Here is a 14,160-nt window from a genome sequence, read left to right on the forward strand (position 1 = left end):
TCTATGCCTAAACTATCATCTTAAATATAACCAACTAATTTTTCACTATTTTGGATGTACTCCTAGCATTAAAAGTCAATAAGATCTTTCCCTGTTACTTGTCTGTGCATTTCATTTCTTCCACTGCCAAAGTTCCTTTGCTGGTTGGCCAGCCTATCTGTTAGTCTTTCCAAAACCTACCTATCCCACAAACTTCAACCAAATGCTTCATTTGTGGGGCCACTGTTAGATTACATAGTTTCTGTCTTGAGTCAGTTGAATATTACCACTCCCAAGGTAAGCTCCAAGAAGACAAAGCCTAATCTTTTTTATCATTGCCTAACCCCCATGTACCCTTTCCCCAATTATTTACCAACAGTTACTTTTTACATGATTCATATGAGATATCTTTAGCTTTGTTTCCAAATCCCAATGTTTCAATCTTATAGGATAAGCTTCAATTAGCCACAGCAAAAGGAAGTAGCAGATGAAAGTCCATCCATCTATAAGGTCAATCTGAAGATGGTTGTAGGGCTGGAACTGAGTACTCCCACTTCAATGCATTATCCAGTCCTCAGGATTTAACATTTAAAAAGAAAAATGACCCAATGATACATTATACTGATATAATTCTATTTCTCTTTGAGAAAGAGGGCAAAACTAGGACAAGTGCAACTGTAATAGTGCAAAGATCTTCAGCATCACAGGAGTGAATAGTGTGCTACAAAATGTAATAAATACTTTAAATAAATCATAGAAAATTAAAGAATCATAAGTAAAACCATAAAGAATAACATTTAATGTTCCACTGACAACTTTTTCAAAAAAACCTACTCTACAATAGAATACAGGAAGACACAAGTATAGTTGTGAGATTGGTGTTCCTTGACTCCCATCAACTTGTACAAAGACCAGTGGAAAAAAAATATGATTTCTTTGAAAAACAAAGAAATTACTGGTAAAAATAAGCAAGCCATTACTGAAAAAAAATAATTCAAAATCCACTATGACAGAACTTTTAAAACATGTTCAGTAAAACTATTAATATTAGCTAAATTAGAACTTATTAAGAGGTGGTTCAAAATTGAATATATAATAGCAAAAGTATGTTATATAATACTAAAAGTATTATATATTACATTCTATTTTTTAAGAAGGAAGCAGAAGGCATACTGCTTTCAAGCTTGACAAGTTCAGAAAAAAAAATATCAAAAATAGAAATAAAGATGACAAGAAAAAGAAGTCTTCCACAGAGAGAAGAGACAACTGAAAACATGTTTGAACTGAGCTGCTTCTTTTGGATACCAGGCACTCATTAGGTGGTGACACAATGTCAAGCATGGGAGGAAAGCAGAAAGTTGATGAAGAAATGGACGTGTGCCTGCCAGCTTTTGTACATGCACACATGTCTTTTGCAGGATGTAGGATACTGAAAACAGCAGATATCATCGAAAGAAGAGAATAAAAATCAGAGTAGCTGGGGCCGGGAATTTAGCTCAGTGATTCCAGCACCTGCCTCGCAAGCACAAGGTCCCACATTTGATACCCTATACAAAAAAAAAAAAAAAAAATCAGACTAGCAAAGTCTTCATTGAGCGCTGGAACAACCCACCACAATGATGTCACTGGCTGGAGCTGAGAGTAGGTTATGCATGCTGAACTGGGGCACGTTATGGCAGGCTAAATTAATGCCTCCCCAGAAAAGCAGGTTTAGGTGGCAGCACTGGAATTCCAGCCCAGATAGTCTTGCTGCAGATGAGCTTCACCCTCCTGTCTTTATCACTTCTACAGCTCTTACAGAGCATGACGCTGTGAGTACTACAGTTTTCATTTATCTTAAGACAAATACTAGCAGTGGAGTTGCTAGGTCATAGGTAGATGAACTACACGGGGAGTATTATGTAAAGGTTATTAAAATACTATGAAAAGTACCTTTACTTTTGAAGCAAAGTTTAAAAACATAAACACTTGGCGAATAGCTAAAACCTGTGACATCAGAAACGTCCTGAGACTCAAGAATTTTTCAGATTTGCAGGAAGATAAGGAACCACAGGTTATAAAATGTCCCCAGCAGAGTCTCAGGCAGTGGTAGTGAACCTATGGCATGTGTGCCACAATGAGCTGTTTGTTATTATTAAAAGCTCTAGTTTGTCATCACTGGTCTAGGGAAACACTCCTATAATCCAATCAGGAACAGACAAAAAAATACAGTAAGTGGGACAAAGACATGTTGTAAATACAGCTTTCTGAATTTGGGAGGGTTTCCAAGTATTGAAGAATAGTATTTATTTCTATATAGGTATGTCATCAACTATGTTGAACAGCTACATTAGAGTGATAGAAATAGGTCATGTTTAAAAGGAGAGCAGATGAGGGCAGCAGAGTTTTAAAACTTTAAGGTAAAACAATTTATATGCTGCTCTACTTTATTAGAACTAGACATTAGATCATCTATACATTTATGCTCTATAACAAAATTTGATACTGTATTATCTCTGAGGCTTGGATAGGTAGGTAGCTTATCCAAAGTTATAAAAACTGGCTTCCACTAGAGTATGTGATTCAAATTCTTTGGGTTTAACCACTACATTTTATCTTCTCCAATGCTATGATGCTTTCAAGTGAAACTATCTTTTGAATTCATCAGATTTCACATTACAAATAAAATCATTTACTTATTAATTTTAAATCTAGAAAGTAAAGCCCTACAAAAATGTAATTACTATAGAACTGAAACAAATGGGTTAATATTCAAATCATTAAAACTGCATCAACTAAAAAATAATTTGAATCACTGCCTATGAGAAAAATCCTGAATCTCTAGCTTAGCACTCAAGAAATTGAACATATATATAAACAGCCATGTCTGCAACATTTTGTGCATGCGCCCTTAGAATACAGCTGGTGCTTTTTTTGCCTCCACCTTAGACTGGCTCTTGTCTAGAAGCATTCTGTGTGTTCATTCAATAGGTAAATAGCTGTAATTGTATTCCTTTCCAAGGCTATAGACTTTTCGGTGGCTGCCATATATATTAATAATACTTTTATAAAATTATGTTGTTTATTTTGGGGAGACTAAATCACATACATTCACATGCTAGCTTGTCTTTTCTAAATTTTGATCTTTATTTTTATGTGAATTTGAAATAACAGGTAAAAAAGGTTCTCCAAACACAAAAAATTCATGAGTAATTTACTTGGGGAATAAAAGGTGATCATACAAATTAGAGAAAACAAAGGATCAAATTTTATAAAGAATTTCAATGCCAAAAAATAACTTTCACTTGTCAGCTTTAGCAGACAAATGACTGTCAAGGAACTTCACTGATTTAATTTTAAATAGGGGTTTTAGTGACGTAATAGAATTTTTGTCTTTAAAAGCTCATTCTGCTATTTAGAGGTCACAATATAATGAATGAATGATTCTGGGCACAAACGAACACAGGCCAGGAAAGAGAAGATGATTAAGTGGAATGGGATAGAATTAAAAACAAAAATGAAAAAAAACCCAAAAAACTTGACAAGGATTATTGATCAGTTGGTTGCATAGGATAAGACACACAGAGTAATTAATGACTGGTGTTTAGGATTTTGGATAATGGTTCTACCTAATGAGATGTTTAAAGTTGAGGGTTATGGAACAAAAAGCTGTGTTTTGAAAGTTTAAGTTTGAAATACCTATTTTAATAACTTAAATGGAGGTATCACATACATGGCTGAATATGAACTGGATTGACGTACACCACCTTACCCTATAAAATTAGAAGTACATAGAAGTATAAGCACTGTTTATAGCACTTTCAGAAATTTCCTGAAACGATGCAGCAGTAATTAAGTTTCAAACTAATCTGCCATATACATACTTTGAAATGCTTAGTCTAGCATTCTATAACCATTTCTCCTTTGCCAGACAGTTTTCTGTGAGGCGCTCTCAACTGAGGCACAGTGAAAGGTGTTAAGAAAAGTAAGCCATAAGAGCTGGGTGAGGGGAGAATGGTTGTGCTCCCCCTCCTCGTTTAGTGCCTCTCAGCTCTACCACTTACCAGAAGCAATGGTTTCTAGTTCTACATTTCTTTCCTGGATTTTCTATAGCATTAGCACCAGCCAACTACCATCCACTCTGCTGAGCTCCTCAAGTTCCAGAAGAGCTGAGAAACTCCTTGTCAGAGGCCTCTGTGTTCTAACTCCTCAAAACATTCTCTCAAAGTGTCTACAGTCTAATAATAGTACCAACCACTTCTATTTGATCTCCTCTAGGGTTATAGCTATTTCCTGCTGTTTCTAAATCTGTCTTACAGCCTGTCTCCTTTCCCTTTCTTCGGTTCTCAACACCTCTTTGGCCAATTTCTTTACTAATTCTCTCTGTTGAAACACCTAGTATGGTTTCTGTTTTCCTGATTGGTAAAGGAGGTAAGTGGCTTTCCATTACCAATTCATACAATCTGAATTTCCTAGACTGGCATTTATGACCATTCTAACAATCTCTCAGGCTACCAACCTCATTTTTATAAGAAAAGTCTATGTGAACTTTCAGTTTCGATCATGCTCACATATTTCTTTTAGCTTATTTAGTTTCCTTGATTCCATGCTATTTCCTTTTCCCACTCTTCTATTTTCAGTTATTTCAGAAATCTATGAGCGTCTACTACCACATAATGTGCTAAGCCACACACAAAAGGAGGACGTTCACACACCCAAGGGCATCAGAGAAATTCTAAGCATCATGACTGAAACCTAATAGTGATTCAGAGCCGAATCCAAATCACACCGCATAGGAGAGCCTCATTACTTCACGTGGGCAATGAATGCTGATCCCTGCCAAGTGCCCTTAGTTCAACAGATAGGCCAAATGACTGCCATTTCACCACTAATTTATGGGTCAAAATGGTAAATACAAAATAAGAGGAAAAGTCTCACTCATCTTTTCTTTATTTCCCACTACCCTATCTGATCTACTCTCCCTTAATCATAACGCTTGGTTTAACAAAAACAACTTCTTACAGGTAAAGCAAAGTAAGGTAAAGAGCGTGTGAAACACTTTTATTTAATCAGAGAAGTTTAAAACACACAAAACCCCACATACACATGATGATATCTCTATTTCCTATATAAATCTAAGAAAGATTTTCACCTTACGACAGAATATTCTGCTTTTCTTCAATAAGATTTAAATAGGTCCTTTCAAAAGTAATAATGATTTCAGAAGGGAAAGCCATGCTCCAATGTTATGGTTTGGATCCAAAATGTACCCACAAAAGGCTCACTTGTTCTGAGGTAGGCCTTTTGGAAGGGATTGCATCATGAGGGCTCTAATTTCATCAGTGGATTAATTCACAGATGGATTATCTGATTGCATGAATGGGAAGTAATGAAAGCTTAGTATATACATACTAGTTGAAGGGAGTGTGTCACAGGGGCATGACATTGGGGACCATCTCTTGCTCCTAGCTCCCTTCCCTCTGTCCCTTTTTCCTTTCTGTTTTCTGGTTTACCTACAGTGAGCAACTGTCTTCTGTCATGCCCAAGCCTGGAAGGAGCGGAGTCAGTTAACCATGACTGAAACCTCTGAAACAGTGAGACGATATAAATTTTTTTTCTTTAACTTTCTCAGTTGTTTTGTCAGAATGAGAGAAAACAAACATACCCAATAATAAGCACTTATTTCACCCAATAAGTATGATACAAACTGTGATTTAATTCCTTAAACTGAACCAAGATGACAAATTTATTTTATTCTTTATTTATGATCCATAATTCAGGGTACATACTAGCATTACAGAGCTATCTCATCAATTCTGTAGATGAAAAGACCTCTAAAGTTGATTTTACATTTTAGGAGGATATTATTAGATAATATGGATGAGCTAAAAGGTAGGACATATAGTACAAACTGGGAATTTAAAGAAGATGTTTTATAGTAGAAGATAAAAGAGGAGGGACCTAAAAATAATGATCTAAATATATATTTGTTGTGAGAGGTGAAGAGAAGCAAAAGAATAAGCAAAGTGTATGTAAGTGTAGTGCTGGGAAATAGGTGTGAAAGTGGGTGGACCTTACCAAATTCAATTTCTGATAAAAAGTTCTGAAAATGAAACTCTTATTTTGAATCAGTCCTGAGTTTATGGTATGGAAAAATGAATTAACATTTATTTTTTCATTCATTCATTTTACCAACTACTGGTTAAATACTGAAGACCTATTGCTTACCTTGGGATACAAAAAATTAGATATGGTCCTTACCTTCAAGATTTATCATTTATTGGGGGAGAAAGGAAGAGTGAGCTCAGTGAAGACCAAATGAAAAATTTCAAGGAAAGGACCACAAGGAGCTTTCAGACAATAACTACACACTCTTCTAAAAAGTCTGCAGGAAAATTCTGCATACAATTTTAAGGAGTTAAGTATGAATATTAAGCTCACTGATGAAGATCTGATAAAAACTTAATTCCTCCTGATTTTCTTGCAAGACTTCCAAAGTAATTCTAGAATATAATATCCTCTTTTCTACAGGGTTTCTTCAAAGCAACCTCTTACCCATGGAGGTATTCATGAGATCCTTGAGCCATTAAGCATAACAGATGACCTCCAGAGTACAAGGAGATAGCCACCTGACAATCAGTAAATAAAAGTCACTACTGTTTCTGGATTTAGATCATGGTGACACTGAGGAAATTAAGGTTGCTTCTCATCTTAGCTTTTTTCTTTGTATTTAAAAGCATACTTTCAATGCAGACAACTAAAACTGTGAAACTCAAAGTCAGGTCAAAGTAGAAAAAAGGGAAAGGAGGGTCTGAAATTTCTTCACTTGTTACCAGATGACTTTTGACCTCTACGATACATAACAATGACAATAAAGTCAGAGAAGATTAGGTGCTCTGACTCTAATTGTTGTTCTAGATGGCAAAGACTGTCTTCCTTCGTCAGGAAAAAACAAACAAACAAACAAACAAATGAATTAAGTAGTTCTTAAGAGAGAAGAGGTTTATTTGAGGTAGATACAGGAAGCACTAAAGAGCCGGAGTGCAGTTGCTCTGAGAAAAGAGTCACCAAGTATTTCTTATAAAGGGCTTTTATTTGGGGATTTTAATAAAAGTTCATGTTTTAAGGTGTTCATAGTTTATAAAGAATTGTCCTTCTAATTTCTTTTAATCTTCTTAAACAGGTAAGGTATACGTGATTAGTACCATTCCTCACACTGACAGTACTTTTACAGTAAAATTAAACAAAAGATAATTTGTATCACTATGTTTAAAAAGCACTTCAATATTTATTTTGCTTCACATAGTCCAAGGAATCATAAATCATGCTGAAGCCAGCACAAAGTGAGCTGGAGATGGAAGAACAGCCAAAGGAGTAAAGATTTTGCAGTGCCTCTCTGCGGTGACTGTGTGAGTTTTTCATGAAAGGATTAATAAACTGTAAAAACTTCAAAAAAAATATTTATTTTGCTTAGATCCCCCCCATTAAACTATAAAGCAAGGTTGATTAAATCACACCTGGAAAATTAAATAACAACAAACTTAGAATGTAAGCAATATATTCTTACAGGTGCAAAACAATTTATTTCTGAAATAAACTACAAATATTTCCCAATTTCTTAAGGCGTAAATAATATGTATCAAATTATAGAATTCATTTTAAAATAAGCATAAAACAAATTAGTAAAAAAGTTAAGTATTGGGCCAGGGATTTAGCTCGGTGGCATTGCGCCTGCCTGGCAAGTGCAAGGTCCTGAGTTTGATTCCCAGTACCAAAAAAAGAAAAAGTTAAGTATGTAAGAGTTCACTATTAGGAAAAAGAGAATATTAAAGAACTAAAACTTGGAATTTTGCAACACCAACTATGAGAAAAACACCTGCACTACTATAGCACACCATATATTATTTTATAGGGTAGCAGTGATGTAAGAAGATCCTGTATTTAAGAACTCTAAACGCTAAAAAAAAAAAAAAAAAAAAAGAACTCTAAATGCTACTAAATAATTACCAGGATCCTTAGGCAAGCTGATGATGCATGGTCATCTTGGGACTTGGTCCATAACTATTCACTGTGACTGCTATGTTAACCTATATTCTGAGGTTTTATGAATATTAAGAATTGCAACATATTCATTAATATGACAAGCTTATGAACTTTTAATAACACAAGTATCGGTAGAAACAAATTGGGAAATAGTGAGAAAATGAAAAATGCTGGAAAGCATTTTAAGAACCCAAGGATTCTTTTATAAAAGAGCCAATAAATAACTGGGTGACCTCAAAAACTCTGGGTGAATATTTAAATTGTACAAAAGATTCACATGAATACTGAGAGGAGGACAAGCATTCTAAGGTTGCCAAGGAATTCCCTGTGATAGCTGATTAAGTCATCAAGGAAAGGAGTCCCTGACTCAGAAACTTTTTCCACATACACAAAACTCATCTATTTTGACAAAAGATATCAATGATATACCACTCAAGGGGGAAGAAAACTGACAGCAACAAATTCTTAAGGAAGGATACTAGTTCTATTTAGAACATAACCAAGATCATAATTAAATGGTTCCCTAAGGTATACTACAAATTGGGCCTCATCCCTTATCATTCACCACTCCTCCAAAATACTTCTCTCAAAATTATTAACCATCTTTACAATACCAAATCAAAATGACAATGTAGGCTTTGCTGTTCTTGACACTGTCAACTGATTTTTAGGTCCATCTAAAGTTGCCCTCCTCTGCCCTTACCTCCTCTCACTCTCCTCATTCTTCTCCAGCCTTTTCTTTGTACTTCCTATTCCCACAACCCATTTCCTATGCTGGCGTGCCTCAATGTTAGTCCTACAAATTCTCTTCTCTCCTTGCAGTCTCAAAGGCTGAATGTTCAACTCTTAGCTACAAACAGGTAACTGAAACCCACACTTCCAACTTAGACCTGCCCTTAAGTAGTCTCCTATATCCAAATGGTATCTCATCCTTGCTATATTTAAGCGAGAACTCACAATTTTTGCTGTAAAAAAACTAGTCAATGGTCGTGTTTCCTCTCTTAGGGACTGAGTAGCATTATCTATTTACTTTATACAATGGAGAATTCTGGAGTTATATATGATACCTGCTTGTCAATCACCCTTCACCAACCCACATTTTACCTCTGAACTATCTGCCTATTGCATCAAGTTCTTTCTCATTCCACTCTCACTCCTCAGGTCCAACTACTGATGGGCTGAAACAAATATATAACAAATTTCTTTCCTTGCAAGCCCTCTGGTCCTTTCCCATCTTCACTCGCCCTAGAGCCACAATGATCGTGGCAGAATAAAACAGAACTAGATCACCTTTCCCTACAACTATTCAGCAGTGCCCACTGTGTCTAAGGAAAGGAGCAACATCCTGAAAAGTAACTTGTACATCTATCACTCCCTTAGAATCTCACCTTAATCTTTCTCTCCACAGATCAGTCACAGACCTTTCAGTTCTTAAAATGGTTATACTCTCAGTTTTTAAAAATACAGCTCTACTGACATCTAATTTACACACACACAATGTTTAGAGTATACAATTCAATGGTTTTGAGTATACTTTACCTACAAATATGTATAACCATTATCACATAATGAACTGCTTATGAATATACTAATTTAGAACAGATCAAATGACAAAGAAGTTAAGTGACTTGTGAAAGATTTTACATTAATGTGTATTTAGGTTCTAAATTACTACTACAAAAAAGCAAGGAATGAGTGTTTTGTTAGAGAATTTTCATTCACCAATTCAATCAACATTTACTGACAACTTATTACACATGTCTGAGCCAATGAGAGAGGATTTCATTCTTATTCCTGAAATGTCTACAGAGGAAGGATACATATAAACAAAAAAAAATTCAGCTGCAATAAATAAAATACATAACTATATATAATACTAATATAGAATACATTATCAGGAAATTTGGGAGAAATGCTTATATGTTAGGAATTGTTTTGTGGATCCTACACAGAAAATAATGCCTAGTAGGAGAAGGGAGTTAACAGTACACATTAGGAAGATACATTCTATTGGACATATCCATATGGATATTCTGTTAGAACCCCAAATTCATATCTCCAGAACAATATTAGACAATAGAAAGGAAGTGTTTCTGGTAGAAGTCTCTATCAAACACAAATAACAAGGGGTGTTTATAGGAACTGTTACATAATACATGTAAGTGTAAGTCTAAGGAAGAAATGATATGAAAGAAAGCTAGAAAAGTAAGCACATATATGACACAGGCAGGCTATGAATGCCATGTATTTTTACCACATGGTGACACAGAGCCACTGAAAACTACATGGTAAAAACAAAAGTGTGATATTTATATTAAACAGATTCCTCTAGCTGTAAGTACCAGAGGAATTAAACCTAGTCCAACTATGACAACTGAAAAGATACAGTCATTTTCTACTGGTGAGAGAATCAGAATTTGGTGGCAAACTAGATAAAAAGTGTGGAGGGGGAGAAAACAGGTGCACTGAAAGTGGATGACTTCTAGGCAAAGATTGTTATTCAGAGAGAAAACAAGGCAGGAATCACTGTGTAAGAGCAACAAAGAATGTGATTTTAGTTGTAGGAATATTATATTTGAGATGCCTTCATGGTATCCAGGTGGAATGTTGAGTGGACAGTTGATCTGGAGTTGTATATCAGAAGTATGCTCTAGAGTAATCACCACTGCAATGGTGACTAAAGGTATGGCCACACATGAGATTGCCCAGGATGAACAAATTGGAAGTGAAAGAAGTATCTGGAAAGCATCTAATTTTAGTTAGGATGTGATACTTTGGAGAAACAAATTACCAAGTGATCAAATAAGAAATTAGGAAACTCAATAATCTTAGAATTTATTTATATTACTAAATCTACCTCTTTGTACATACTGAAATCTTGGTTTTCAGCCTGGCAAAGTAGTAGTTTCTCAATAGAATTTGTGAAGTGAGTTGCTCTTGGAAGTCACTTAATGCTTCTTTTAATCTTCACGAGTGTGACATAATTCCACAAATGGTAAGTAATGAGTATTTAAGATGAGCGTATTATTACTATTCACAGGACAATGCATAAAATATGAGTATCACAAAGTATGCTAATCTGAAAATATGCTAACTTCTTCAGGTATTATGCACCACAAAGCAGGTTGTAAAAATAAGACGATGCTATATCAATTTAAAGGCATAACTAAAAAACAATTCAATATATATTTTTATAATGATTTTATATATTAAAGATTAGAATTTTTCCCCAAAAAGGCATTATAACAGAATAAAAAACAAAAGACACCTACTATTATAATTTAGCAATGTGGGTTCAAAGTTAATTCCCAAAAAGGAGTCTTATTACTAAGAAGGTAACAGTCACTTTTGAAATTAAATTTTCAAAATTCAATTATCACAATTACAAAAAAAATCAAGCAATGAGTTATCATATAAACATATCTGAAACAACCTTAAGATGTTTATTAAAATCATTAATATATTAAAGTATTACAATGTTTACTATCTAAATAATTTTAATAAAACTTTAATATTCAAACATCTGAAATGCCAATAAAAATTAAAAATAATTTTAAAATAAAATTTAATATGGGACATCTGGTTTTCTTAGCATTTCTGCCATCTCAATAGCAAATATATTAATAAAGTGAATGGCATACAAAGCCTTTGCCTATATATAAGGAACATGATGCTACTTACCAACCATCAGAAGGGCATGCAAACAAATTAAAGGGATGTATGAAAACAATTGAACTAAATAAGATACACTGAGAAAATACCTATTTTCTTCCATTAAATACATTTTAATGAAATAAAAAATATTTTTATTAATTTGAGTATTTGTATAAGTATACTACACATTTAACAGGGTAGTACACATTTGGTAAAACAAATTAAAATGTACTATCCCTGCCACTGAAGACCTTTTTCATTGTGGGATACAAACATTGCTATTTTAAAAATTAACAGGTTCAACCAATTACAAAATACTGTATCATAAATCCAACATGTAATTTCTGAGGGATACATGACATACGTGATTAAAAATAGGACTTCCTATATAAACTTCAAAAATATGTCTTAGGGAATAAATACACTGCTCCATTTTTCTGTGCTTAAAATCCCTAAGTTTATATTTCTGATATTTTAAATTTAGAATTATGAACTAAGCTGTTTATCAACCTGAACAAACTCATGTGTTGAAAGGTGCTGTTCTTCAATGAATCCGTAAAGGAATGAAAGAGGATGTTATTCCTGCAGAGTCTCTTTGTGAAAGTCATTCATAGCCGTCATAGACAAGGCATATTACCACCACCAAGGAGCTTTATTTAACTCTTAAGTGTGCAGGAAAGTTCCCTGTTGGTAAGAAGCCTGAGCCACTGTCAGACAACATTATGGACAAAGCTCATATAGCTGCTCAGTGATTTAAGACAACTGTGTAATATACTGACTAATGTCTTTAAGTACATAGTGTCACACTCCTTAACTTTGTATGGACTGCTATCCAAAATAAATAAATAGTTTTTAATTATCTGTGAAAATTCTAGTTGGAAGGATGCTGCTGTTCTATTGTAGGCTCTTTCTTTGCCAAGAAAGAAAGAAACAGATCTATCTGCACATTTCAATTTCTACAAGTGCTTTTCTCCTCATGCTTTCTAAAGTAACATACAGCTTACACACAGCACAGCCTTTTATCAATTTGATTCCAAAAAGCTCTACACAACCTCAGCATAAAAGGTAAGGAATTTATACTGCTCTCTGTATTCCACACTTAAATGAGTTTTTAGGATCTTATCTGTCATCAAGTTTTAGCAATAGTTCAACAATAATCTTAGAGCCTATAGAATTTTAATCAAATATCAATGTATGATTATACATGGAGCAGTAAAAACTAATGTGTAAACCAAAAATGTTTACTGTACTTTAAAAAATATTTACTTTCCCCTCTCCCAACTAAAGCAACATTCTCTCTTAATATTCCTTTATCTCCTTATTAAAACGTTTTTGAAAGATGCATCTACATTTTCATGCCATTAGGGTTAGCAATCAACAATTATTAAAACCTAGTATCTTAAAATGTTTAATAAGCATCCCACAAATTCCTCATTTCTTTTGTGAATTTTATAATCTCAAATTTTTAAATACTTAGGCTTTATTCTGAATGTTTTTCCTGGAGGTCAGATATAAACCAAAGCGAGAACTATCACTACTTCTGATATATTAAGGACAAGTCAGGTCACATAAACATAAGTGAAGCTTAATCACCTCAGATAGTTAGGGGAGCATTTTCTTACTAAAGTCACTGCACCAAAACCCAATTCCTTTGAGATATAGTGTACAAAACTTGTTCTGTAAATATCTGCTTGCAACCTTAGTAATCAATCCAGTTTATGAACTTCCCAAGTACTATAATTTTTTCCAAAAAAGGCCTTAAATGTTTATCTTACTTTTTAAGACATATATGACAAATGTAAAAATACGTATTTATTACATGCACTGAACAAAAATAAAGTCAATATCAGGCTAATGTTTATTAAAACAAAACACAATCATTTTAATAGCATTATTTACAAACACATTTAGGAAGAGAAATCTGTATCTAGAGCGAGAGCTGTCATTTTATTCCCTCCCGAGATCTGTAAAAAAATGTTTTTCGTTAAATGTACAGAAAAGGCCTTAATAAGCTGAATGCCTACATGGGAGCAGGAATCAACTCATTCTCATTACGAATTTAAGAAGCTATCAGCCTTCTATACAGCCCTGCCTATAGGAGAGAAGCAAGAACTGGCTTTTTTCAAACCTGTAATTTATGAGTTTATTCAAACCCGTCAAATTGCTATAAGTAAAATGCCTCTCACATTTGAAAATTCCCATGGCAACTCATTTAGTTTGGCAGACAGGCAGACCCAAATTCAATCCTTTTATCCTGCAGCTAAACCATTACAATGGTAATTCTGCTCTGAGACTCTGAAGAGACTGCTAATTACTGTACTCTGGGTTTCTGGGTCCCTGGACAGATTTCTCATTCAGATTAAAATGGCTATGCTAGGCACAAAGCAGCCAACACCTTTCTTCACATGCTCTCTCATATTATAGTTCCATCAGGGAGCGAGTCCATCAGTCAGATGTTTTCTAATACATCTTTTAATTTTTTTTTTTTTTTTTTTTGGTACCAAG

The 14,160-nt window shown here is 34.2% G+C and overlaps 1 protein-coding gene across 9 annotated transcripts in view; it reads right to left on the minus strand.

Annotated features, from left to right (window-relative positions):
* The window catches only part of Qki (QKI, KH domain containing RNA binding), a 148,107-nt gene that overhangs the window by 15,156 nt on the left and 118,791 nt on the right, over positions 1-14,160 (minus strand). The window lies entirely within an intron of this gene.

This window comes from Heterocephalus glaber, unplaced genomic scaffold (genome assembly GCF_053883595.1).
Source record: "Heterocephalus glaber isolate CG9 unplaced genomic scaffold, H.glaber_assembly_v1.0 deba00001593, whole genome shotgun sequence".
NCBI classification, from domain to species: Eukaryota; Metazoa; Chordata; class Mammalia; order Rodentia; family Bathyergidae; genus Heterocephalus; species Heterocephalus glaber.